The following is a 24,041-nucleotide window of genomic DNA, read 5'->3' as shown; positions in this document are numbered from 1 at the left end:
GTCCCAGGGCCTCAGGCTCCTCCCCCAGCCCACCGCCTGACTGGGAGGCAGCTCTTGGCTTCTTTCTGAGTTCCTGAACAGAATCCACTTGCACGGCAGGACTGAGCAATGCAGATTTACTGAAGAGTCTGTCAGGGAGCCCCGGAGGATGACACATCATCAAGCCTATCACAGGCAACCGCACCTCCCCGCCGGACACCTGTCATCCCCTGGGATCCTCCCTCAGCGTGGAAGGGCCCAGCAATGGATGGGGAGCTGGAACTGCTCCTGGGACATTGCCTAGCTCTTCCTGGACCAGCTGCTTGCTCAGGTATCAAGGTCTCAGGTCACTCAGATAAGCAGGCCACATCCCAGAGAAATCCCAGCTGTGGTCAAGAGTTCTTCAGCGTGAGGGTGACTGTCCACTGCTCCTGCCACTCCTGGAAGCACCGTACAACCCGAGGCTTCCCATGGGCTCAGCCATTCTGCCCTGACCAGTGAGACCAAAATCTAGTACCCCTCGGAGCTCACAGCACACCTTTGCAGTCAGCAGTTGTTGAGCACGGAGTTGTTTGCGTTTGCTCTACCATCATGGTACTTGTGCTTGGAAAACCAAATGCAATATTTAGCCAGGTGCTGTGGCTCACGCCTGTAATCCCAGCACTTTGGGAGGCCAAGATGGGTGGATCACCTGAGGTGAGGAGTTCAAGACCAGCCTGGCCAAATGGTGAAAGCCCATCTCTATTAAAAATACAAAAATTAGCAGGGCATGGTGGCACGCACTTGTAGTCCCAGCTACTTGGGAGGGTGAGGCAGGAGAATAGCTTGAACCCAGGAAATGAAGGTTGCAGTGAGCTGAAATTGTGCCACTGCACTCCAGCCTGGGTGACAGAGTGAGACTCCATCTCGAAAAAAAAAAAAAAAAAGCAATATTTATTCTCTCCCTTCATCCTCCATGCTGAGACAATCATCACAACCAGCATGAAGTAGGTACCTGCCATGTTCCAGGCCCTGTTATAGGCACCAGGCGCACACCTCAACTCACTTCATCATTGCAACCAGCTCCAAAGTAGACATGACTGTCATACCCTCCTCACAGATGTAAAAACAGATCTCACAGCTAGTGAGTGGCAGAGGTGGGATTTGAACCTGGCAGTCTCGTTCCAGAGCCTGAGCTCCCAATTGCTATGCAACCAACACTAATGCACACAGAGTTATCCCCGGTATCTGTGCAGCATTGTTTCCAGGACCTCCTAAGGAGACCCACATCTGAGGATGCTCAAGTCCTTGTTAGAAAATGGCACGGCATTTGCATATAACCTACACAGTGTGTGCTGTAAATCATCTCTATTACTTAAAATACTTATAATTACTATAATACCTAATACAATGTAAATGCTCTGTAAGTAGTTGTCATACTGTGTTGTTGAGGGAATAATGACAAGAAAAGTCTGTGCGTGTTGAACACAGACTAAGTTTTCTTTGAATTTTTTCAATCCCTGGTTGGTTGAATCCATGGATGTGGAACCCATGGATACGGAGGGCCACCTGTGCCCGAAGAAACCCCTATTTCAGAGTTGATTCTGGTGAAGCGTTTTCTCCCATGGGCTTTGTGGGAGCTCAGCAAGAGAGCATTTTCTTGTCTGCCATGGCAGGGGTTTCAGCTGGTGTGGTCCCTCCAGGGCCCAGTAGGCACCAATTCTTATTTGCAGCAGCCAGCCCTGCAAAGGCCTGACTACTCAGTGTCTCAGTGTGGCGTTTGCTGACCTGGGGTTAATGCCTTGGGGTCAGGTGGTTGCATTGGAAGGGAGATTCTGGAGACAGCAGCTGTCCTCTCCACCCATGCTTCTGCTGATAGCTGCTCAGGGAAACCTTCCTGGGAGATGTCCTCGACATGGCCTCCTGCACGGTCTCTGTGGGGCTGCTGAGGCATGAGGCAGGTGAGTCCCCTTTTGGAAAGGGTGTGCCCCCCACCCCCACCTGCCCCTGCCTCAGTCCACTGCCTACAGGGAGTGAGTGAAAGAAGATCTAATGTGTCACCTGGAAGGTGATACACACTCCACGCCAGTTCATCCAGACTTCTAGAACCTTCCTGAGCTGTGGTGGCCACAGAAATCGGGCATTGGGTCTGCCAACTCTCAAGCCTGGGGCTCCTCTGAACTGGAAACAGGCCCCTGAGTACATTCAGCTCCGGAAATGGCACAGCCAGGGGCCCTGAATGAGAGAGGAGTCCTGCGATCTGACGTTGCCCCCACACCCCAGCATTCCCCGCTACCGCTCACTAGCAATGTCCCACCTGGGAAAGAGGGAGCCACGTCTGTCCCAACCAGGAGGCCATAGCAGCAAGTTCTCTTGAGAACCACCGAGACTTGAGCAAGCCCTTTGACTCCTCTGGGTCTCAGTTTCCCCATCTGTGCAGAGGAATGCAGTCTGGACCAGTGATTCTTAGCCCTGGTTGCACGTTAGAACCACCTGGGAGGGGTGTGCTTTAAAAGATAGCATTGCTGGGGTCCCCCGCCAGGAGACTCTATTCATTTGGTCTGGAATGGTCCAGGGAGGGACACTTTTGGCAGCTCCCCAGTCGTTCTGGCATGCCTCCAGGCTGAGAAGCAACAGCTGGCTGACCCCTGCAGTGGGGCCCATTTGCAAAGGATGTACTGTAGGTAAATGCAGAAGGGCTGAGAGAGGTCATCATTTTCCTTAGTGTGCCTTTGGGATGCTTGGATGCTGCAAAAAGTCGATTTACAAGCCCCAGCTAAGACGCGATTTGCTCTCTCATTTCCCTTAGAGCTTCCTTCTGAAAATCGCAAGGTGAGCCCAGACCAGGCACAGCCCTGAGCTCCACTCCTCTCTGGGCTGCAGCCACTGTGGCTGGACCCAGACCAGGAGCCCAGTTCATGACCAGTGAATGAGCCCACTTAAGCCACTTGCAAATCCTTAACTGTGGGAGGACATTGGGTTGTTTTTATTTCCAAAGGTGACGGTATGAACCAATTAGGAATGTGGTTCTGAAGTGAAATTACCCAGGTTTGAATTCCAGCAGCACTGCTTTCTGTAACAGATGCAGAGCCTTGAGCGAGGCCCTCCCACTCTGTGACTCCACTTCCCCATCTGTGAAATGGGACGTGAGGTGTGAATTGTGCTACCTGGATTTGAACTGGCCGACGTTCTTTCTGCTGTGTGATAACTGAAGCTCACCATCCCTGCTGCGGTGGGAGGTGGTTGTACGATATGATCTCGCCTCCTCTTTTGTTTCTTGTGGTTGAGTTTTGAGTTTGGGAGGCCTACTGTTTCTGAGGGCTTCTTCCGGGAGCTTCCTGACAGCAGAAGTGACAGCACAGTTTCTTTATCGAATGTTGCCCTTTTGTTACCTGCTTCACCCTCGGGGCCCTAGAATCATTTTTCTTAGTCGTCGTTTGCGTCGGGCCAGTCCCCGGCTCTCTGATGAATGACCAGCCGCATCTCATTGCATTCTGTGCCAGTTGCACGCCACCTCTCGCCTGGGCCCCTGCTTGGCCTGGGATGATTTATGGAAGTCAAAGGCGGGATGACTTCTAATGACCTGTGCAAACCAGGACCGGGGTGGGCACAGCTGAAATGCTGGAGTGCTTGATAATTAAATGCCTTCTGGGGTTGGGTGTGTGCTTTCAAGGCTCAAGAAAGAAACATGCTATAGCTTTCAGTAGAAATACAGAAATTGGCCGGGCATAGTGGCTCATGCCTGCACTTTGGGAGGCCAAGGTGAGCGGATCACGAGGTCAAGAGATCGAGACCATCCTGGCCAACATGGTGAAACCCTGTCTCTACTAAAAATACAAAAATTAGCTGGATGTGGTGGTGCGTGCCTGTAGTCCCAGCTACTCAGGAGGCTGAGGCAGGAGTATCGCTTGAACCCGGGAGGCAAAGGTTGCAGTGAGCCGAGATCGTGCCATTGCACTCTAGCCTAGTGACAGAGCGAGACTCCATCTCAAAAAAAAAAAAAAAAAAAAAAGAAATACAGGAATTGAAACCTCCGACTTTCCTGCATCAATGGCTTCAGGTTGTTATTCTTTTTAAGAAGGATCATGTATATTTTTCAGTTATACTTTCCTGTATATTATGGTTCACAAACACATTTTATTTTAAAGATTTAAAATGTCTAGCTTTTGCAGCCCCAGGCTGGCTAAGCAGGGCTGTGTGAATGAGCCCACCTTCTCAGATTTTAGACAAGTTACTCAATGACTCTTGAGCCTCAGCTTCCTCATCTGTAACAGTGGGATAAGGATACAGTAGTCATACAAATTGAGAATTACATCAAAAAATGTGGGGGCCTCTGGTAGCGTAGGCATGATGTACGTGATCTGGAAATCTTGGATCCACTTTCCTGTGGCCAAATCTTTACTTAGGTTTGGCTAATTTGGTGTCGAACCAGGGAAACTTCCAACTTCTAGGGAAAGCCAGCTCTGGATTTCCACCCTCTTCAGTCCACATAGTGATGTGTTTGGGGCCCGATGGCACTGTCCCCAGCCTGCCTCTGCTCTCAGCTGCAGTGCTTTGTTGCTGGCAAGCTCAGACTCTGCTTGTGCCCACCTCAAGCAGAGGCTCCTGTCCTCTAAGCAGAAGATCTGCGAGCCCTTCTGTGCTCTTCACAGAAGTGCTCTCGGGGCCGTGACCCTATTTCCTGCAGGAGTGACCTCAGTACCCATCTGGATATTGTCTTCTCTGCCCTCCCTGTCTCACCTCCCTGCTCCCTCACTCCTACTTCTGGGCTCTCCCCCCAAATAAACCACCTGCACCCCTGTCTGGGTCTCAGGCTCTGCTTTTGAGGGCGCCCAATCCAAGACAGGCAGCTTTTAGAAACTTGCCGAGTAATAGCTTTGCCTTTGGGTGAGTCACCCTGCCCTGAAGGCAACCTGGTTCTCCTCTGTGTCCCGGGGAAGAAGGGAGTGGGCTGTGATGTGAGGGAAAACAACCCAGTACCTGGGGTCTGAGCTCTGGGGGCAGGTCCTGGCTCCCAGCCTTCTTCTCTGTGGTGGGCAGGGACCCAAGGCTGTCTGTTCGGCGTGGTTAAGCCCCACCCCTCTCCTAGTTGATTGGTCAACAGCCAGACAAAAAATCCAGGCAAGGCAATGGGAATTCTTCATTCTGAAACTATGATTCTCTGTTCATGGGCCCCCCAGAGTAACCAGGAGCTGTTGGTGCGTCTGTTCCCTGTCCAGTGAGGGAAGCCAGGACAGAATAAGAAAGAAGTCACAGCCCACAGGAACCAGGAAAATGGTAGGGCTTCTTGGCAATGCTTGGGTCCCTGGTCACTACTGTGTGGAGCCGAGCTCTGCCCCTGTGGTAGCTGCACACCCATCCCTTGTTACAGGACTAGCCTTGCCTTCCTGTGCCATTTTTGCCCAGGCAACTTCAGTTTGGTTCCTTTCACAAGCAGCCAAATTGTGCCTGCAGATACAAAACCTGGTCTATCTCAGTGAAATCTATGGTTCTAGGTACAGTGTACTTCCCAGCAGGTAAGTGTAGCCCAAAAGGAATATTCAGGAAAAAGAGGAGAGGGAAGTAACCTGGATTGAGCTTCTAGAATGTTCCAGGCACTGAACTTACCTCCTGTGATGGAAGAGTGAGTCAGGCAGGAGATGCTTAGCTGCAAGAAACAGGACACATCCTATTGAAACGAGCACGTGTTTATTACCCACTCATCAGGGAGACTGAAGTGCGTGGCATCAGGGCTGGTTTGGTAGCTTGGTGATGCCACCGACCACTCAGTTGCTTTCCATCCTTCAGAACCACTGTCTTCAGTTTGCTGGCCTTTCTTCCTGGTGGTCACTGCCTCATGTCACAAGGTGGCTGCTGTGGCTTCAGTCTTCACAACCGTGTCCCAAGAAGAAAGGAAAAGGCAAACCTCCAGCATACATTGGCCAGGGATGCCCACAAATGTGTCCCATGGTCATTCCTACCTGAGAGCCAAGGTCCCTCTTTCCAAGCTCTAGTCTAGGAGATGACAAAGGAGAAAGGAACTGGGAGTAGCTGTTGGTTGGCTAATGAACCATGTCTTTCCCTAGTAGCATGTGTGCACATAACGGTATCAGGAACAAACTGTGTCTGAGAATGGCAGGAACTGGATATGATCAAACCTTAAAGCATATGGACAAAATGATGGGAAACGGTGATGTTGACAGGCAAGATGAAGGGGGTCCTGGCATGGCCCTAGGGACCACTGAGGCTCTTAAGGCAGGTGGACCCAGGAAGGGGGTATTTCAGAACTAGATTTACAGTCTAGAAAGATCCCTCTGGCTGTTCCCTGGAGGGTCGTTAGGAGGAGAGTTGAACTGGAAGCAGGGCAGAGACATTTGCGGTGCCTGTCCTGTATATTGAAGATAATATTTTTAGGTGTAGAATTTAGAGTAATTACTTTCTGAGCTACTTATTGGATTAAGGAAGTGACCACACAGACAATCAAGATTAAACTAAAACTCATTAGAAATACAGGAGAATTTATCCTAGTGGGGAAATAGACTATGAGATGGCACCTTCATCTGATTTTTGATTTGATGGAAATGGCTTTTATCTGCATTTCTGTGTGCATAAGCAAATCCCAGGCTACATTAAGTTACTGACTCAGCCTTGTAAAACAAGCTCAAGGTTATTATGTCCAAGTGAGATCAAGTACAAATAACTTTAATGCTATAGAATAGGACATTATACCCTCTAAGTATTTCTAACAAACGAAAAATGAGAAGCACCATCGCACACATTTCTTCAGATAGATCTGCTGGCTTTGTAAGAGAGGACATGGTAAACTTATATAGGTATTAAAAATTCAAACTGTGATAATTAATTTTAAGTGATGTATGCTTATTACAGAAAAACTAGAACACAGAGAAAAGCAGTTAAGAAAACATTAAAACCCATAAAAGGCTGGGCGCAGTGGCTCACACCTGTAATCCCAGCACTTTGGGAGGCTGAGGCAGGTGGACCACGAGGTCAGGAGATCGAGACCATCCTGGCCAACACGGTGAAACCCCATCTCTACTAAAAATAAAAAAAATTAGCTGGGCATGGTGGCAGGTGCCTATAGTCCTAGCTACTCAGGAGGCTGAGGCGGGAGAATGGCGTGAACCCGGGAGGCAGAGGTTGCAGTGAGCCGAGATTGCGCCACTGCACTCCAGCCTGGGCGACAGAGCGAGACTCCAAAAAAAAAAAAAAAAAACCACCCATAAAAACTAAAACAAAATCTGTTAACCTCCTGGCTCATATTCTTTTTTATCCCTGCGGGTAAGTTTCCATACAATATTCATAATCATAGTCAATATACAATTTTATCTACTTTTTCATCTAGTCTTGTAGGCATTTTTTCATGCTATCATTGTCTTCATAAACTTTACTTCTCATGATTACATAGCATGAACCTTTCTCAACCCTTGTTATTGAACATTTGGGCTGCCGAGGTTTTTTTTTTGCTATAATAAGTAATGAGATGACTATCATTTTCTATAAATCTTTGTCTTCAGAGAAGACTATTTCTTGGAGATTGATTCTCAGAAATTGAATTATTGTCTCCAAGGGAATAAACATTTTTAAAGCTGTTGATACCTATTGTTGGTTCAGAAATTCAAACTTGTGCTAAAAGTTAAATTAAAAGCAGACAATGCAGCGAGAAAGCCCCGCTTTCTGTATTCTTTCCCTTGGCAGCCTGGAGGTTTGGTCCCAACGTCTGTGGACGATTTACTGCCTTATTTCTAAATAGGATCAATACACCCAGGAGCCCTAGTGTAATGAGATTCAAAGGGACCCCGACTCCTGAATGAATCCATCAATTGGACCAGAATGTTAAGGACAGCGAAAGTGAAAATGGCTCTAATGAATCTTGATATTGAAACAAAAGATTAGGGCATTTTGAGAAGACAGCATTTTATCTCATCTATATTTTCCATTCCCCATGTGATTAGGAAGCTCATGGAAATTGAACAGGTTCATCTGTTTCATAGTATATGCTATTTCTACACACCAGAGCTTTCTCTGACCCCCACTACCCTCACTCAAAATGTATTCCCAGAATGGTCATTGCCTGCCTGCCATTCCCCAGGCACTGTGCAGAGCACTAGAGATACGGCCTCCTCCTCATCAAGGAGCTATGGTCTGGAGTTTCCAGTAGTTTCCCAGGATCAGACGCCAGCTCTGCCATTGCTAAGGCCTCTGAGTATCTCCTTCTTTACACCAGCCCCATAAGGTAGGCGTTGTCATCCTCATTTTACAGATGGGAAAACTGAGGAAGAAAGAGGTTAAGTAACTTGCCCTAGGCCACACAGGTAGTCGGTTCCAAAGCTGGTTGTATTAATAAAATTTTATTTTCTATAGTTTGTGATGTTGCCATCTTGGGGCCTTGTTGGCCAGAGAGATACGGCCCCTGCCAGGGCTGGCTAATTTCTAGAGATGGAAATGACTCCCCTGTGAGCACGCCTTTCATATGCAAGCCAGACAATCTACAGCCTGGCAGGGTTTCCAGTCTCCTCCTTTATCTAACATACCAAGCCAACATTTCCCCTGCCACATGTCATCCCAGGCCCAGGTGTCAAACAACTAGAGAACATGCAAAAATATAACCCAGAGCATGCAACAATTTTAAAACTCTCCAGTACTGGGCATGCTCAGGCTTGCCTCCCCTGCCTCACCCATTTCTTCCTGCAGAACTCACAATAAAGGCTCTGGGCCAGGCTCTCTCTGCACTCCTCTGCCTCCTGCTTCCCTCTGTGGCCCTGCATGGTGTGGCATGCCCCTTCCTCTAGGGAACTGTGAGTAATAAACTCTTCTTTCAAACACAGTTGTCTCTATGTCTGTCACATTACCATACCCTATTAAAACAAAACACTGGGTGCATTTTAGAACACTGGTGCACTCTTTTACCATCATACCCCTTTTACAAGGACAGATACATTTCCTTGAAAGTAATTTGGTAGAAACACTGCTGAAAATGCTTTGTACACTCATCCCAGCTCATTTTCTTCATAAAGGCCTATCTGCTGCAGTTATAAAAATATTTTGCTCATTCCAATTCTTTCCTATTACATTTGCAAAATTGGTATCCTGCTCTCATTCATTCATGCATCCATCCATTCATTCTTACATGTATGTCTTCCCCAAATACACACACACACACACACACACACACACACACAGTGGAGTGCTAGACTGGAGCTGGCTCTTCCTGCATGCCTTTTGAGAGCCAATTGCATGCATCTCTTACCAACATATCAGCAGCTTAAAATCAGCCATAGTAGTAGTGTTTACACCACAGAAATTTAAAAATGCCGAAAATCAGGTCTGGTATTTTTGTTTGTTTGTTTGTGTGGTTTTTTTGTTTGTTTTTTGTTTTTTTGTTTTGTGAGACAGAGTCTCGCTCTGTCACCCAAGCTGGAGTGCAGTGGTGCAATCTTGGCTCACTGCAACCTCCGCCTCCTGGGTTAAAGCGATTTTCCCGCCTCGGCCTCCCAAGTAGCTGGAAATACAGGCATGCACCACCATCCCCAGCTAATTTTTGTATTTTTAGTAGAGACGGGGTTTCACCATGTTGGCCAGGATGGTCTCGATCTCTTGACCTTGTGATCCGCCCGCCTGGGCCTCCCAAAGTATTGGGATTACAGGCGTGAGCCACCATGCCCAGTGTTTTGTTTGTTTGTTTTGTTTTTGTTTTTGTTTTGAGAGCCAGTTGTTAAACATTTGCTAGCTCACCACTGTGGTTCTCTATTTCTGTTCCCCACCAGGGCCTGAGAGCAGCAAGTTTCCTCTTCATCTTTTTATCTGGGGCAGGCAAAATGGATCCTCCCACCTTGAGTGGTGAAGCAGGCCAAGCTGGGCCTTTCTGCATGTTTTCTCATTCTGATGGACCTGTAGGCAGCCAGGGAACCAGGCTTACCTATCTGAAGAGAGGCCCCTCTCTGTAAAGGGATCCCTTGCTGGGGTTGTAAGTGACATGTGAAGCATTCCCTCCCTGGCTTCACACACATTCTAGCAAGTCTCATTGTAACTTCACTCATGAACGAATTCCCCAATAGTTGGAGTTGTCCATGAAACAGACTTCCCTGGCACAGCTGGTGGGCTCCCCATCAGAGGACACATCCATGTTTGGGCAACCATCCACCACAGATACTCGATGTGGGGATTCTGGTTTTGAGAAGGGCCAGAAAACCCCACAAGTTCGAAAGGCATAGAAAGGGAAGAGGCCGGGCGTGGTGGCTCATGCCTGTAATCCCAGCACTTTGGGAGGCCGAGGCAGGTGGATCATGAGGTCAGGAGACCGAGACCATCCTGGCTAACATAGTGAAACCCTGTCTCTAGTAAAAAATACAAAAAACAATTAGCCGGGCATGGTGGCGGGCACCTGTAGTCCCAGCTACTTGGGAGGCTGAGGCAGGAGAATGGCGTGAACCCGGGAGGCGGAGCTTGCAGTGAGCCGAGTTCACACCACTGCACTCCAGCCTGGGCGACAGAGACTCCGTCTCAAAAAAAAAAAAAAAAAAAGAAAGAAAGGGAAGAAACCCGCTGGCTCTGATGAAACATCTGTTAGACAAATAGGAACATGGTGCTACTTTCAAATTCAATAGAGAGGTATCCCCCCCACCCCACTGACAACAACAACAAAGAGAGCACCTGAGGGCAGGGACTTTATCTTATTTCCCCTCAAACACCAAAAAAGCTTCTTGCCCAGGGCTACACACATAGAAGATTCTTGAAGAATGCTGGCAGGGGGTGAGGTAGAGAGGTTATTGGTTGAGGAATTGGGGAGGCCACTCCAAGCTCAGCCATGATCGAGTGGGGTGATTATTGTGGGGTCATTTTCTCTTTGAAAATCTCTTTCCTCGACTGATTATACAAGGACACGCTCTAGATAATTCCTTAGGAATAACTAGTATGTTAATTTAAAACACCACAATTCACATTAATTCTGTTTATAGCATAATGTGGATCATAAACACAAACATTACTTAAAATATAAAAATTAGTGACCAGATGGAACAGATTGACGAGATTCTTAAATTTTGAAGCTTTTCAAAAGGCTTAAATTTTAGATTTAATTCCCTATGAGAAATGCTAACTATCCCCTGAGGAAATATATTGGAACCAGATTGCATTCCGTAAAAATCACATTAAGTTGAACTAGGTTAACCTGTCCTTGGTCAGTACCTGCTCTGTTCACATTTTCTCATGAACAGTTTCTCTTGGGGTTTTTTTAATGTATGTTTCTCTGTGTCTTGCTCAAGAGCATGGGTCCTGAAGTCTGACAGATCTTGTATAAAATCTCAGCTCCATTAATATTGCTAAAATTATCATACTACCCAAAGCAATCTACAGATTCAATGCAGTCCCTATCAAAATACCAATGCCATTCTTTACAGAGATAGAAAAAAAATTCTAGAATTCACATGGAACCACAAAAGACCTCAAATAGCTAACACAATCCTGAGGGGGAAAAAAACGCTGGGGGCTCCACACTCCCTGACTTCAAAATATACTACAAAACCATGGTAACCAAAACAGTATGTACTGGTACAAAAACAGATATATAGTTCAATGGAACAGAATAGAGAACACAGAGACAGATCCACATATCTACAGCCAACTGATTTTTAACAGAGGTGCCAAGAACATACATTGGGGAAAGAACAATCCCTTCAATAAATGGTGCTACGGAAACTGGATATTCACACGCAGAAGATTGAAACTAGACCCCTATCTCTCACCACTTATAAAAATCAACAATGGATTAAAGGCTTAAATGTAAGACAAAAACGATGAGACTACTGGAAGAAAACATGGGAGAAATGCTTCAGGACATTGGTCTGAGCAAAGATTTTATAGATAAGACTTTAAAAGTGTAAGCAACAAAAGCAAAAATATGCAACTGTGATTATATCAAACTAAAAAGTTCCTGCACAGCAAAGGAAACAATCAACAGAGTAAAGAGACAATCTATAGAATGAGAGAAAATATTTGCAAACTATACATCCAACAAGACATTACTATATAGAATATACAAGGAACACAAACAATTCAACAACAGAAAAACAAACAATCTGATTTTAAAATGGGCAAAATATCTGGTTGCAGTCAACAGCTAGATGATTTATTTCCCTCTGGACACCTAACCCTGCTTTTGGTGGTCAAGGCCAGTGTGCTCAGCCTGCAAGGAGGTCATGTGGTCCCTGCATGACGTAGAAGGGTTTGAATTTCAAGAGATGAACTCAAAGACATAGGCAAGGCTAGATATGACAGGATATTCTGTAAGTCTTGCTAAGTTAGGCTGCATCCTAAAAGCAGAGAAAGACATGTAGTAGTTTGAAACAATGGCAGGATGTCATCAGCTTCCTAGGAATTCTGGCTGCTGTGTAGAGTGGATTGTGTGGGGACAGCCTGAAGCAGGGAGCCTGGTTAGGAAACTCTCTGTGGTCCAGCTAAGAGGCAGTCATGGACTGGGCTGGGACAATGGCCATTCAGGGGAGTGAATGACAGAGCAGGTAACCCCCATTCTGTACTTTCCAGGCATTTTAAATCTTTGAAGTAGGTCAGGCTGGTTCTTCTTTGATTTACAGATCAGAGTGAGAGAAAGGGCAGTGACAAAATGGTCCCCAAGTATGACCTTCCCACATCCCCTGTGCATCCCCACTGAAGGCTGCATGACCTTGGGAGCTAGGTGAATGGTGTCAAGGGCAGTTGCGTATGTATTGGTCTCTCCTATCGGATGGTGTTCTCTCATTGAGGAGCTATTGTCTTCACAAAGGTCTGGAACTAAGTAGGTCATGGACTAGTGTCCCCATTTTTGCCCTCATTTTCTGATACCCCAGGGCTTTCCCCCTCCCCATCGCATGGTCGTCTCCCTGCTTGGAGTCTCTGCCATTGTCTGTATCACACATTTGCTTCCTCCACTGGACTCTGAAGGGAGGCTATAGCCTAGTCACTGCCAACTCCCCAGGACACATGAATGCCTGCTGTGGTTTTATAGAATCGTCACATCACAGAGCCCACTGGTTGAAGTCAGAGGTCCTCTCTGATATCCCCACACATGCAGTGCAGTGCAGTGAGCTTCCTGCATGTACCCTGTCATAATGTCTCAGTCAGCTTTCTCAAATGGATCCTTCATCTGACTCTCTTTAGTAACAGTGTACTAAAGAGAGTCTGTTACTTTGTAACCCAGCATTTCCTTCTGTTCTGGCATTATACTTGCTTGCTTGTCTGTTTTACTCACTCAGATATAAGGCCCTTGAGGACACATGTGTCTGGGTTTTATTCATCTCAACATTCTCCATAGCCTTGAACACAGTGCCTGGCATATAGTAGGTACTTGAAAATGAGCAAATAAATGAGTGAATGAATAAACAAGCAAATGAATGAATGAATGAATGAATGAATCAGTGAATGGTCAGCTCTTGTTGTTAAAAAGTCCTTCTTGACCTTCAACTGAAATATGTCTCCTGTTAACCAGCTTTCTGAGCTGATTCTACTCATTGACTCCATGCAGAGCACTCTCCTCTGCCTCATGGCACCTTCTCATAGAGTGGAGCCTCAGGGGTCTGCTTTCTGTTCTTCGAACATGCCAACATGTTCCTGCCCAGCTTGACCCCACTTTAGGGCCTTTGTACTTCTCTCTTTTATGCCCAAGACCCCTGGCCCTATTGCTTTCCATGGCTGGATCTTCCTTGTCATTTGGGTCTCAACTCAAATGTCACCTTCTCAGAAAGACCTTTACTAACAACTCAATCTAGAGCACCTCTTCCCCCAGCCCCCATATGCCTCTTTATCTCTCTGGGCTGAATTCTGGATGATTTCCTCAGATCTGCCTTTCAATTTACTAAATCTGCCTTCATTTGTGTCTAGTCTACTGTTTAGCTCGCCTGTAGAGATCATCTATCAGTTATTCTATTTTTCATTTACAGAACATATATGCAAATATTGTGATCATTAATATTTTAAAGTCTTCTTTTAGAATTCCTATTACATGACCCTCCCCCCAACTGCCAAAAGTGATCTATCCTATTTATTGCATCTGATGATTGTCTCTCAGATGTTGGATATCTATAATTCCTGTGATTTTTTTTGATGAAACTTTATCAGAAATTAGCATCTTTTAGTGTCTCACATGGATTTTGGAAGTGACCCTGTGGTACTTGTTACTTCTTAAACGGTTGTTCCATTAACTTATTGGTGAATGCAGTATCTATGTTATCACGTATAATGTAGGGAAAGAATGTTGCCTTCTTGTGTTTGATATCACCCACCTGCTTCTAGTGACAGTTACTACAAGCTTAACTTGTTGCTTTGTCCTCGTAGTGGAGCATCACTGACTGCAGCAGTACCCAGATGCCAGGTGCTTATGAGCTTAACACATAAGAGTCCCCCCAGCTTAATGCATGAGCATAGCATGGAACTCATTGGAAACACAGATTTCCAAGATCTGCCTCATGAACACTGAATTCATAAATCTGAGATTGAGCCTAAGAATCAGAATTCTTGTAAAGTTCTCCAAGTGATTCTGATTTATATATAAGTTTGGATACCAATGGTCTTATAAGCTTCAAGGATTTAAATCTGGTTTATTTTTGTCTTGCTTATTCCTTCCTCAAAAAAGGATTTGAAGCTGTGTACCTACAGATAGATAAAAATACATTTTGAGAAGGAGACTAAAGACACCTACACGAACAATGCCCTGAGTAGGTTGGCTTCCTCACTAACACCCTTGGGATGGATGCGGCCACGAGCTGTGTGTGAGCCATCTCTGCCCAGTTCTGAGACCCTTAGCATTGCAGCAAAGCCTGGGTTGGTGAAGTCAGTCATGGGGCAACTGTGGAACTGCAAAGGGATGCTGTGCACAGACAGAGTTTTGATTTTCCTAGGGTCCCTCTCTGCACACTGTCACATTGTTCAGATATGTTTATTAATCTGGTGCATCCATGAAGGCTCTTCTTGGCAAACTGAGCTCTTTAGACCCACTCTCTCCGCTACTCACGCTGTGCTGAGCCCCTCCCAGCCTGTATTCTCCCATACTTCTTGGCTTCTGCCCAACCTGTTTCCTCTGCCCAGAAAACTCCTGTTTGTCTCCAAGACTGCTCGAATGTCACCGTCTCCAGACAGTCTTTCTTTCACCCTCCTTCATTTTCTTCCTTCCTTTCCCCTTGCAAAATCATTTTTGAGTCCTTACCATGTCTGGAGTCCCCGCCCCCCCACTTCTCTCCATGCCAACATCTGCCATGCTGCCAACCCTCACAGGTTCATCTCCTGCCACATCACTCTTTGCTTCTCTGTTTTCTTCACACCGGCTTCTCCTGCTCCCTCCCTCTCTCTCCAGGGCTTTTGCACTGGCTGCAGGCTCCTCCTCTGACACCCTGACACCAACTCTTGCTGTCCGCACCTCCACTGTTATCCCTCCTCCTTTGCAGCAGCACCTGGGACTTGCATTTGTTTGATGATTCCTATGTCACCCTCTGTAACGTGAGGAGGGCAAGCAGGGCATCCGTCCCTCTGCCCCCCGCCCCCCTGCCCCCGTGCTTAGCATAGAGATTACCACACAGCAGGTGTCCCATCACTTTTTGTTGGACGAACAAATGACGACATCCCAGAGCACCCCAGTTTGTCTTTCTTCTTCAGTTGTTCTCAACCTTCTTTTGGCCATTGGCCCCTTTGAGAGGCTCCTGAAAGCTAGAAACCCTCTCTACAGAATGTGCATGAATGCTTAGTAACATAAAATTTCCATATCACGTCAAGGGTCTGAAGCACCCCAAATAAAGAGAGCATTATCTAATAATTCCAAGCTAAGATTCTTTTCTGGAAAGCAAGCTGATAATTGTATGATAGGTACTCCATGATATAAGTCCACCACATATGGAGTTTAAAGTGGGTCTCCCAGTGACGTAAAGGTGTGTGCATGTGGATGGCTTCATGTAGAAGCCACACTGGTTGCTATGTTCCCTTTAAGAACCTGTTTCCCTGATTTTGTCATTGCAGGAAGGAAGACAGCACAGGGGCAAACATAGCAAGCTGGAAAATATTTACCTCCTTCTCAACTGACCGACAGAGCAGAGGTGGCCTATGATTTACAATGCTTTTCAGTGAGCCAAATTATAAGCCAAGCAACCATCTTCCTGTCTCAAGTCACTAATAGGGAATACTTCTACTCTGTATGATACCAACCTGGGGACCCAAGAGATGGCTGTTGACTGTAAGAAGCCCATATTTAATGCCATGTGAGTGACAGGAAGCCGGGTCTGGAGTCCCAAGGACCTTTCGGCTCTGCTGCTCCTACGCTGGGTCGCCGTGCACAAATAACTTACCTTCTTCCAACATCCTCTTCTTCGTCTGTTTGAGGGTCATATGCCTACTTGACAGTTTTGCTCTGACAACCAAATGAGCTAATGGCTGGAAAAGCACCTGAACACTGTAAGATTCTTTCCACGTGTCAGGATCCTTGTTGTGTTTGTAAAATGCAGTTCCTTCGACTTAGGTATTTCACTGATGGTTGTCTTGGAGTGCACTCTGCCATAAGGACTCATTGATTTACCATTCTGCATAGCTTCCATCCAAGATGGGTGATGAAGGGATGATAGGATGATGGTTTTAAAAAATCATTGTAGTAGTTATCTTGATATTATAGAGCTGCTGAAGAAGCTTGGGCTAGGATGGAGTTCCCAACCTGCACAAAAAGTTGTATGCATGTGAACTCTTTCCTAGGGAGAAGGAGCATGGATTTCATCAGATTTGCAAATAAGACTGGTAGACAAGCACCCTAGTAGCCAAGCACCCCTAGTCTCGGCAGAAAGGACTCTGTCCGGAAACCCAGAGACGGACTCTGCCTCCAACTTGCTGGCGACTTTAAGGCTGTCCCTTGGCCTCTATCTGCCCCAGCTCCTTATCTGTAAAATGGGTGTGGCACAGTCTTCCAGTGGCTGAGTTCCTACTGAGGGGCAGGCTCTGGCCAGACAGGAAGCTTCCACACCCAGCCTTCTTGCTTCCAGAGTAAGCGAAGAGCTCTTCTTCTCTCAACTTGTGTCCATGAGTTGCGCCCAACTGACCACAGCACCCCAAAGTGCCCAGGCATGCAGCCTCATTTCAGCTCCTTTTGCTCTGCAGTTAAAGAGCATCGCGGCCCAGTTGCTGTGCTTGGACCCAGGGAGTCTGCTTCCCTGTAAACTGCCGGGCTGTGAGGCCCGCCTACGCTGGCAGCCAGAGGCCTGACAGGGACCTGTGAAATCTCAGCATCGCCCAGGAAGATGCAGTGAAAATCCAGCTGTTGAGCGGGGAAACGTCAGTGAGCCACATGTTTTCTTGCCCTGGCTGCTGTGAGACAGTGGGTGGTGACTGGAAGTCAGATCTGGTGGTTGGATTTGGCCATGGGTGTCTCAGATCTCCGCAGAACCTGGGGCAGTGGTCAGTGCTGGGTGAGCAACAGGCAGGCCCCATATCACATTACAGACCTTAGAGAGTTTCCATTCCACAGCGCGTACTGGCAGCCCTTGGGCCAGATTTGGCCCACAAATGTATCATGTTTGGCTTACATTTAATTTTTTTATAATTGTGAATGAGCTCTGTGCCACTGAGCTGGATACTTAAAAATGGTTAAGAAGGTACGTTTCTCTAAAACTCTAAAACGTATCTTCTTAATCATTTTTAAGTATCCATTTCAGTGGCACAGAGTGCATTCACATTGTGGTGCAACCATCACCATCATCCATCTCCAGAACCTTTTCATCTTGCAAAATTAGAAACACCTTATTCATGAAAGATTCACTCCTCATTTCCCTGTCCCACAGCTGCTGGCACCCACCCTTCTACTTTCTATCTCTATGAATTTGACCACTCTAGGACCTCATGTGAGTGGAATCATACGGTCTTTGTCCTTTCATGACTAGTTTATATCACTTAGCACAATGTTTTCAAGGTTCATGTGGCAGCATGTGTCAGAGTTTCCTTCCTTTTTAAGGCTGAATAATATTCCAATGTGTGGATGTACCACATTTTGTTTATCATTCACGCATTGAGGGACCTTTGGGTGGCTTCCACCTTTTTGGCTACTGTGAGTATTGCTCCTATGAACACAGGTGTACAAATGCCTATGTTGCATTTTTTAATATTGGAGTTAGCAAGTGACATTTAAAAACCAAGAGATTTCATATACAAATCTGGATTTCTGGCTTCTCTTGGAAAATCAGTATGTCTGACAGCATCGGGCTTCCATCTTCCTGGCCACAGACAGAGGTGAATGAAGCCAGCTCGCTCCCTCCCCCACTGAGAGGCACCCCACTCAGTGGACTGCAGGGCCCCCACTCCTTTCTCCTCCACTCACTGCAAAAGCTGCCTTGTTTCCACAGGCTATGGCTTGGTGACATCTCGTCTGCTCAGCACCCTCATGTTATGGGTGAAAATGCAGAGGCCCAGGGAGGAAGGGTGGCTGGGGCCCGAGGTCTCACAGGCCAGGAAGTGATACAACTGCTGAAATGCAGAAAGGGCCTGCAACTGGGCATTGCAAAGCCTTGATTCTACTTCCAGATCTGCCACCTGCTTGTCCCAGGTCCCTGGGACAAAGCCCTTAAACTTTCTGAACCTAAATTTCCTCTTTGGAGGAAAATGGGAGAAATGGCACCTTCTATTGCTGCCTCGTGAAGTATTGTGAAGACAGAAGGAGATGCTGTGCATTGACCATTGAATGCAGCTGGGATGGGAAGGGGTGTTACTAAAAGCACAGGCCATGTCAGGCAACCTAGCGTCTGGGGGTCTGTTTTCTCATTTGCAAGACAGGAAAAGGGGCCACACCTTTCCCCACTGGGCCATTACAAGGATTAACTGAGGCAGGGAAAGAAAAGAAAAGCATCCGGCAGAGGGCTTGGCACCCAGCAGATGCTTCACAAATGCTACTTCTTAACAAGTAAGGTCACGTCCAAGGGTTCCAAATCCTCTTCCTGCAGTACACAACCCAGGAAGAGATGTAACATCATGGGAACAACCAGCTTCAGAGTCTATTGGCCTGATTTCAAAACCTAAGCTTGACGCATTAGCCACTGAGGGCACTGGGCAGGTGAGCCCATCTCTCTGATCTGCAAACTCTTCCATTGTTTAGTGGGGAAAATATCACTGTCCTTGACAGCACAGGGGGAAATGAGAAATGGAAGGTGCTTTGCACGTAGTAGACATTCAATAAAGTCTAATTCCTTTCCTTGCCTTCCCCAGCAGAGATCTGTTTTCTAGGTTAAAAAGATGGCATATTTTCCAAATATCTTCAAAAAAGGGAACAAGGAAAAGTGTGGTTTCCAGCTTCCCACTGAGGTTTGTCAGTCACAAGGTTTCATTCACTCATTCAAGGAATAAGCACTGATTGAGCACCACTAAGCGCCAGGCACCACAATAGGCCCTGGGGTTCTGGGAGAGAACAGAGTAGGCCAAATTGCTGCCCTGGTGGGTGGGCTTCCGCGTAAGTCTGCTCAGTCGCTCCATGAGTACTCATTAAGGGCCTCTTCTGAGCTGCCTTTCCAAGGGCCTTGGCTTTACCTGGAAGGCTCATCTGTTGCTGTCTGTGTGATTCCTGCATATCTGGACCTCACCCACTTCTCTGGCGGTACCAGAGAATATACCTGTCTTGGGCCCCAGACCTTTAGACAGCATGGTGATCCTGCCCGCCTGTGCTGTTTCGGTTATCCCCTCAGTCATTTCCAGGGTCCCTGGGCAAGGCCAATGGAGCACTCCTGGGGTGAACAGTCCATCCCACTGCACACAGGACACCCTGTGGGCCAGGTGTGGGCCCCGGAGAGCCTTGCCTCTTAGTTTACCTTTACGCTTTGAATGAAATGGGAATATGGATGGAAAGCCCTTTGTAAACTCTTAAGATCTACATGTATATACAGGATTGGTGTTATTTGACTTTCTTCTAGAGAGATGACAGAGACCACCCGGTGTAGGAGAAACAGGTTAGGGTTTAAGACCAGAATAGCTAGGCTGCAATCTGGGTTCTGCAACTTGTTGGCTCCGAGACTAGGGAAAGTGGCCTCCCCTCCCCAGTTTACTTGCTGGGCAAATGGAGATAATAAGATACCCACCTCGGCACCTACTGTGCGCAATAATGGAAAAACTGGATGGGAAGGCATTTTGCAGAATTACATGTTGTGCGTATACTTTACTCGTGTCATTAATTTAATGCACATTTATTATACACCTACTGTGTGCCATTATGAACAAGGTGATCTGTCATATGACAATTTGGAAGAAAGTCCACAGGCTAAGGAAGAGAAGAAATACTTGTCAGATGGTTGTACTGCACATTCATAGATTATGATTAGCAACAGCCAGCTAGTTGGCATAGCAACGTTTCCCCATGAACTGCTAGGCACTGTTCTTAAAATAGGTATGTCGGAGGTGTGGCGGCAGTGGGGACACGCTGAGGTAGTGTGGTTTGATCGCTCTGCAGACCAACATGGGCTGTGTGCTCAGAGTGGCCCTGCCATTGCCCTTCCCAGGCAAGCTGGCAGGGCAGTGATTAAGGTGACAGATCCGGAAACATCCATTGTTGGAGCTGGAGACAGCCTCAGACTTCATCTAGTGTAAGCATCCTTCTCCTCCCCATTTTACAGGCGAGGAAACTGATTCCCAGATGAGGTTAACTGACATCTGCGGGCCAGTGACAAAGCCACTTGACTGCAAATGGGACTGAACGTGGTTCGGATGTCATTATGCAGTGTTCTCCAACCGTGCCATGGGGCAGGCTCTTCTGATTCAGAATTTTAGGTCTTGGTCTGATGCACTTAGTCTTCTACTGGGTTGCAATCTATATGGCATCATCTAGCAATAGATGTTAGTTTAAGGAATTCTTTCATTTTGTGTGGAATTCATGCCTGCATTTCACCCTGGGGAAGCCCTGAATCCCAGGGTATCTTGGAAACTCACCTACTTTTTGGCTAGACTTACATGATTGATCTTTAAATCCACCCTCCCATAGCCTTCCTTACCTAGTTTCTCGGTGTGAAATCAAGCACCAAAGCTGGTCAAAGGTTTTTGAATTGCTTTGGAATGAGATTATTATATGAGTTTAGTTACCCATCATTGGAGAGAACAGGGAACGCAAGTCCTTTTACAGCTGGGGTCCTTTCTATTTGTTTTACTCAGCAATTTATTGAGTAAACTTTTATAAACTTGAGAGGGGCTTTTCATCTTCAGGCTGGTGAACTTCTTTTAAGAGATTCACAGCTCCCCTTTGGTTCCAGGGTGAAATTCTAGGTCTGAAACGTGGAACCTTCTGAGAACTCAGCCAACTTCTGAGAATAGGGTGCGAGACATTTCTGACATATTTTAGACACAACCTGTTTTTCTCTGTTGAGACAGTGTCATGTGGTCGGAAGGGCTCTGGGCTGGGAGTCCAGGCAGGGTAAGAGGGGCTGCAGCCCTGCCACTTACCCCCTCCAGGTCATTTGAAGGATGTAAAGACCGCATTCTGTACTGATGATTCTTCACCCTGGTTGCATGTTGGACTCACCTGCAGAGCTTTTTAAAACACTGATGCCCAAGCCTCTCTCCAGGCCACTGAAATCAAGTTGTATTGGGTGGGGCCCTGGGCAGAGATCTATTTGAAAAGCTCCCCAGTGATTCTAATGGGCAGCTGGGGGAGAACCATGGGAATACAGTCACATAGTCTCTTTCCACTCCCCCATTCCCTGTGCTATTTAAGTTCTAAAATGCTATTGTGGGTTTCTTCTGTGTTAGACTCATATTTATTTATGCTCCTAGCTAGGAAAGAAATGTGTCCTCAGAGTCTACAGGAGGAAACTTCTCATCTCTGGAGTATTTTTGACCATGAGTTGGCTTTGTAACTCTACCCTCAGAGGGCCTTTTAAACAGCTGGTGGTTCTTACAGAAATGAAATGCATGATGTGTTACTGCTTTGAGCTCCGCTGTGGCAGAGCCTGGAGCTGAGCTCTTGGTGACTGGTCACTGCACAATTCCATGAAAGTTCAGATAATATAATTGGGTGGTAAATGACACACTAAATGAATCTCTTGGGTGCAGTTGTTTGCATCCTAAACTCCAGAATATGCAGAAAGAGATATTCTGTGATAGATATATCTGCCAGTTGGGTAAGCAAACAAAAGTAGATTTGTCTTTGGCATGTGCACCAATGGCAAACTGCATTCCTACCTAGCTTTGAAATAAATTATTGGAAGTTCTCTGGTGCCTTAAGGTGGTGTAGAAGGAAAAGATCCCTGGGGTTTGTTAATGTGTTTAGTCCTCTTCTCTGTGTTATGGGAATTTCTAAAAACAGATAATTTGTACGTTGGACCTAAAACTGCTTTCAAGAACTCAGTAGACTTGGGATTGAAGGATTGGGTTTTCTCTTTCCCATGTGAACTTCCCTAAATCCTACTCTGGCTTCAGAAAGCACAGCTCCTATACAAGTCTGACTTCTGCATTTTTAGTGTAAATGTAATGTATTGAGTAATGGAAAGACTAATGGAAGAATTGATAGCTCAAAAATGAGTTTTTTCCAACACCATTTTTTTTTTTGTCTCTGAAAACACCAGCAGGCTGTGTCCAAGCATGGGCTGATGATCTTTATGTGATGATAGAACAAGGGAAGAGAGAGACAAATTAATGGGATTGTTAAAAATGGCTGAAAACTTGATATCAACTTTGAGTCAGTATTTTCTTTTTAAAGTAGTATAATACAATATTTGTAAATAGGACATTGAAAGTGATGGGGGAAATAAATGTCTATGCAGTGACGTTATAACCATTAATTCTTTAGTGGACAAGGACAAGGTCTGCACCTAACAGCAGTAGGAGAGTGAGTTTTGGGGCCAGACACGCGACGGCTCTGCCACCGACTAACTGCGCAAGCTTGGACAGGGTACCTACCTCTCTTAACCTCAAAGTCCTCCATGGAAACAGTGGGTAAGGTGTGAAGATTAAAGAAATAGCACGTTTCTTAAAGCACTCAGCATGTCAGTGGATGTTGGGAGCCTTCCCTCACCCCTTTGAAAATGGGCTCTGCACAAACACATTTTGGTGGGAGGCTGGGGCCTATCCTACCAACCTGAGTTGGGGGAATAAGATGATCTCTTCCACAGTTCAGGTTTGCACAACCCGCTTTTGCAGGTAAGGCAGGGAAGAGGCATGAGTGTCATTGGCAGAGCGATAAGCGAGGCTGGCAAGTTCACTTTGGTAGAACCTCTGTGGACTCCTTAGTTCTTCCAGGTTGAATCCTGGGCAGAAATCACATGAAAGCTGTGAAGCACAGACATCAGTTTAGAAATTGTGTACTTTCCCGCTGAATCCCAAATGCACAATAACTGTACACCTTGCGGTTGCATGAATCTACAAGGTCTCCTATGCGCCCTCATTCATAAACTCAAGGCTGAGAATGTTGGCAGGCCAAGTCCTGCCCCTCCCCGGAGTGAGCTGCCTTGGTTCACATGGGAGTGGTCCAGCGACAGGACCCGACACCTCCCCTCCGGAAGCTCTTCAGCGGGACCTGCCTCGGGTCCTGGGGCAGCTATCCTCCGGGGCCTGCCTGCAGTGAAACCATCAGTCCGTGGAGATGTTCACTGGATTCCTGACCAGTTGTGGGTCGGGCTCAACCCTCCCTCTGGGTTTTCAGGATTTGTAATGATCGCTCCATTTGTGTAAAATAGGCCGGCATTTTCTCTTGTTACTGAGATGTATTTTTCTATGTGAGTTAAATGTATTATTTGTGTAATTTTGTACATTAAAATGTATGCTTTTTCACAATTAAAGGGTTTTTTTCCCTTTTGAATGTTTTATTTATTGATGGTTTGTTACAAAGTGTTGTCGACCCTGACGTAACAGAAAAAGGCAATGGAGCTAGGATTCCCTTGATTTTTGGTGGGGAATAAATGCTTTTCTTGGTACTCAAATCCACTTTGCACAAATAATTAAATGATTTCCTTTATAATCATGTAGTGATTTCTGATTGCTGCTTTGACAGATGACCATGAACCCATTGCCTTAGAACAACTCACATTCATTATCTTGTAGTTCTGAAAGTCAGAGTCCCTGGGCTACAACCAGGATGTTGGCAGGGCTGCCTTCCTTCTGGA

General features: G+C 46.4%; 1 long non-coding RNA gene across 1 annotated transcript in view; it reads left to right on the top strand.

Annotated features, from left to right (window-relative positions):
* Nucleotides 1-23,858, top strand: part of LOC129143685 (uncharacterized) — a 30,841-nt gene extending 6,983 nt beyond the window's left edge. Inside the window, exon 2 of the long non-coding RNA XR_008547421.1 lies at nucleotides 15,955-23,858. This is a non-coding gene — a long non-coding RNA (uncharacterized LOC129143685). The remainder of the gene's footprint in view (nucleotides 1-15,954) is intronic.
* Nucleotides 23,859-24,041: the final 183 nt, after the last annotated feature.

This window comes from Pan troglodytes, chromosome 3, assembly GCF_028858775.2.
Source record: "Pan troglodytes isolate AG18354 chromosome 3, NHGRI_mPanTro3-v2.0_pri, whole genome shotgun sequence".
NCBI lineage: Eukaryota > Metazoa > Chordata > Mammalia > Primates > Hominidae > Pan > Pan troglodytes.
This window is presented reverse-complemented; position numbering and strand designations above follow the sequence as displayed.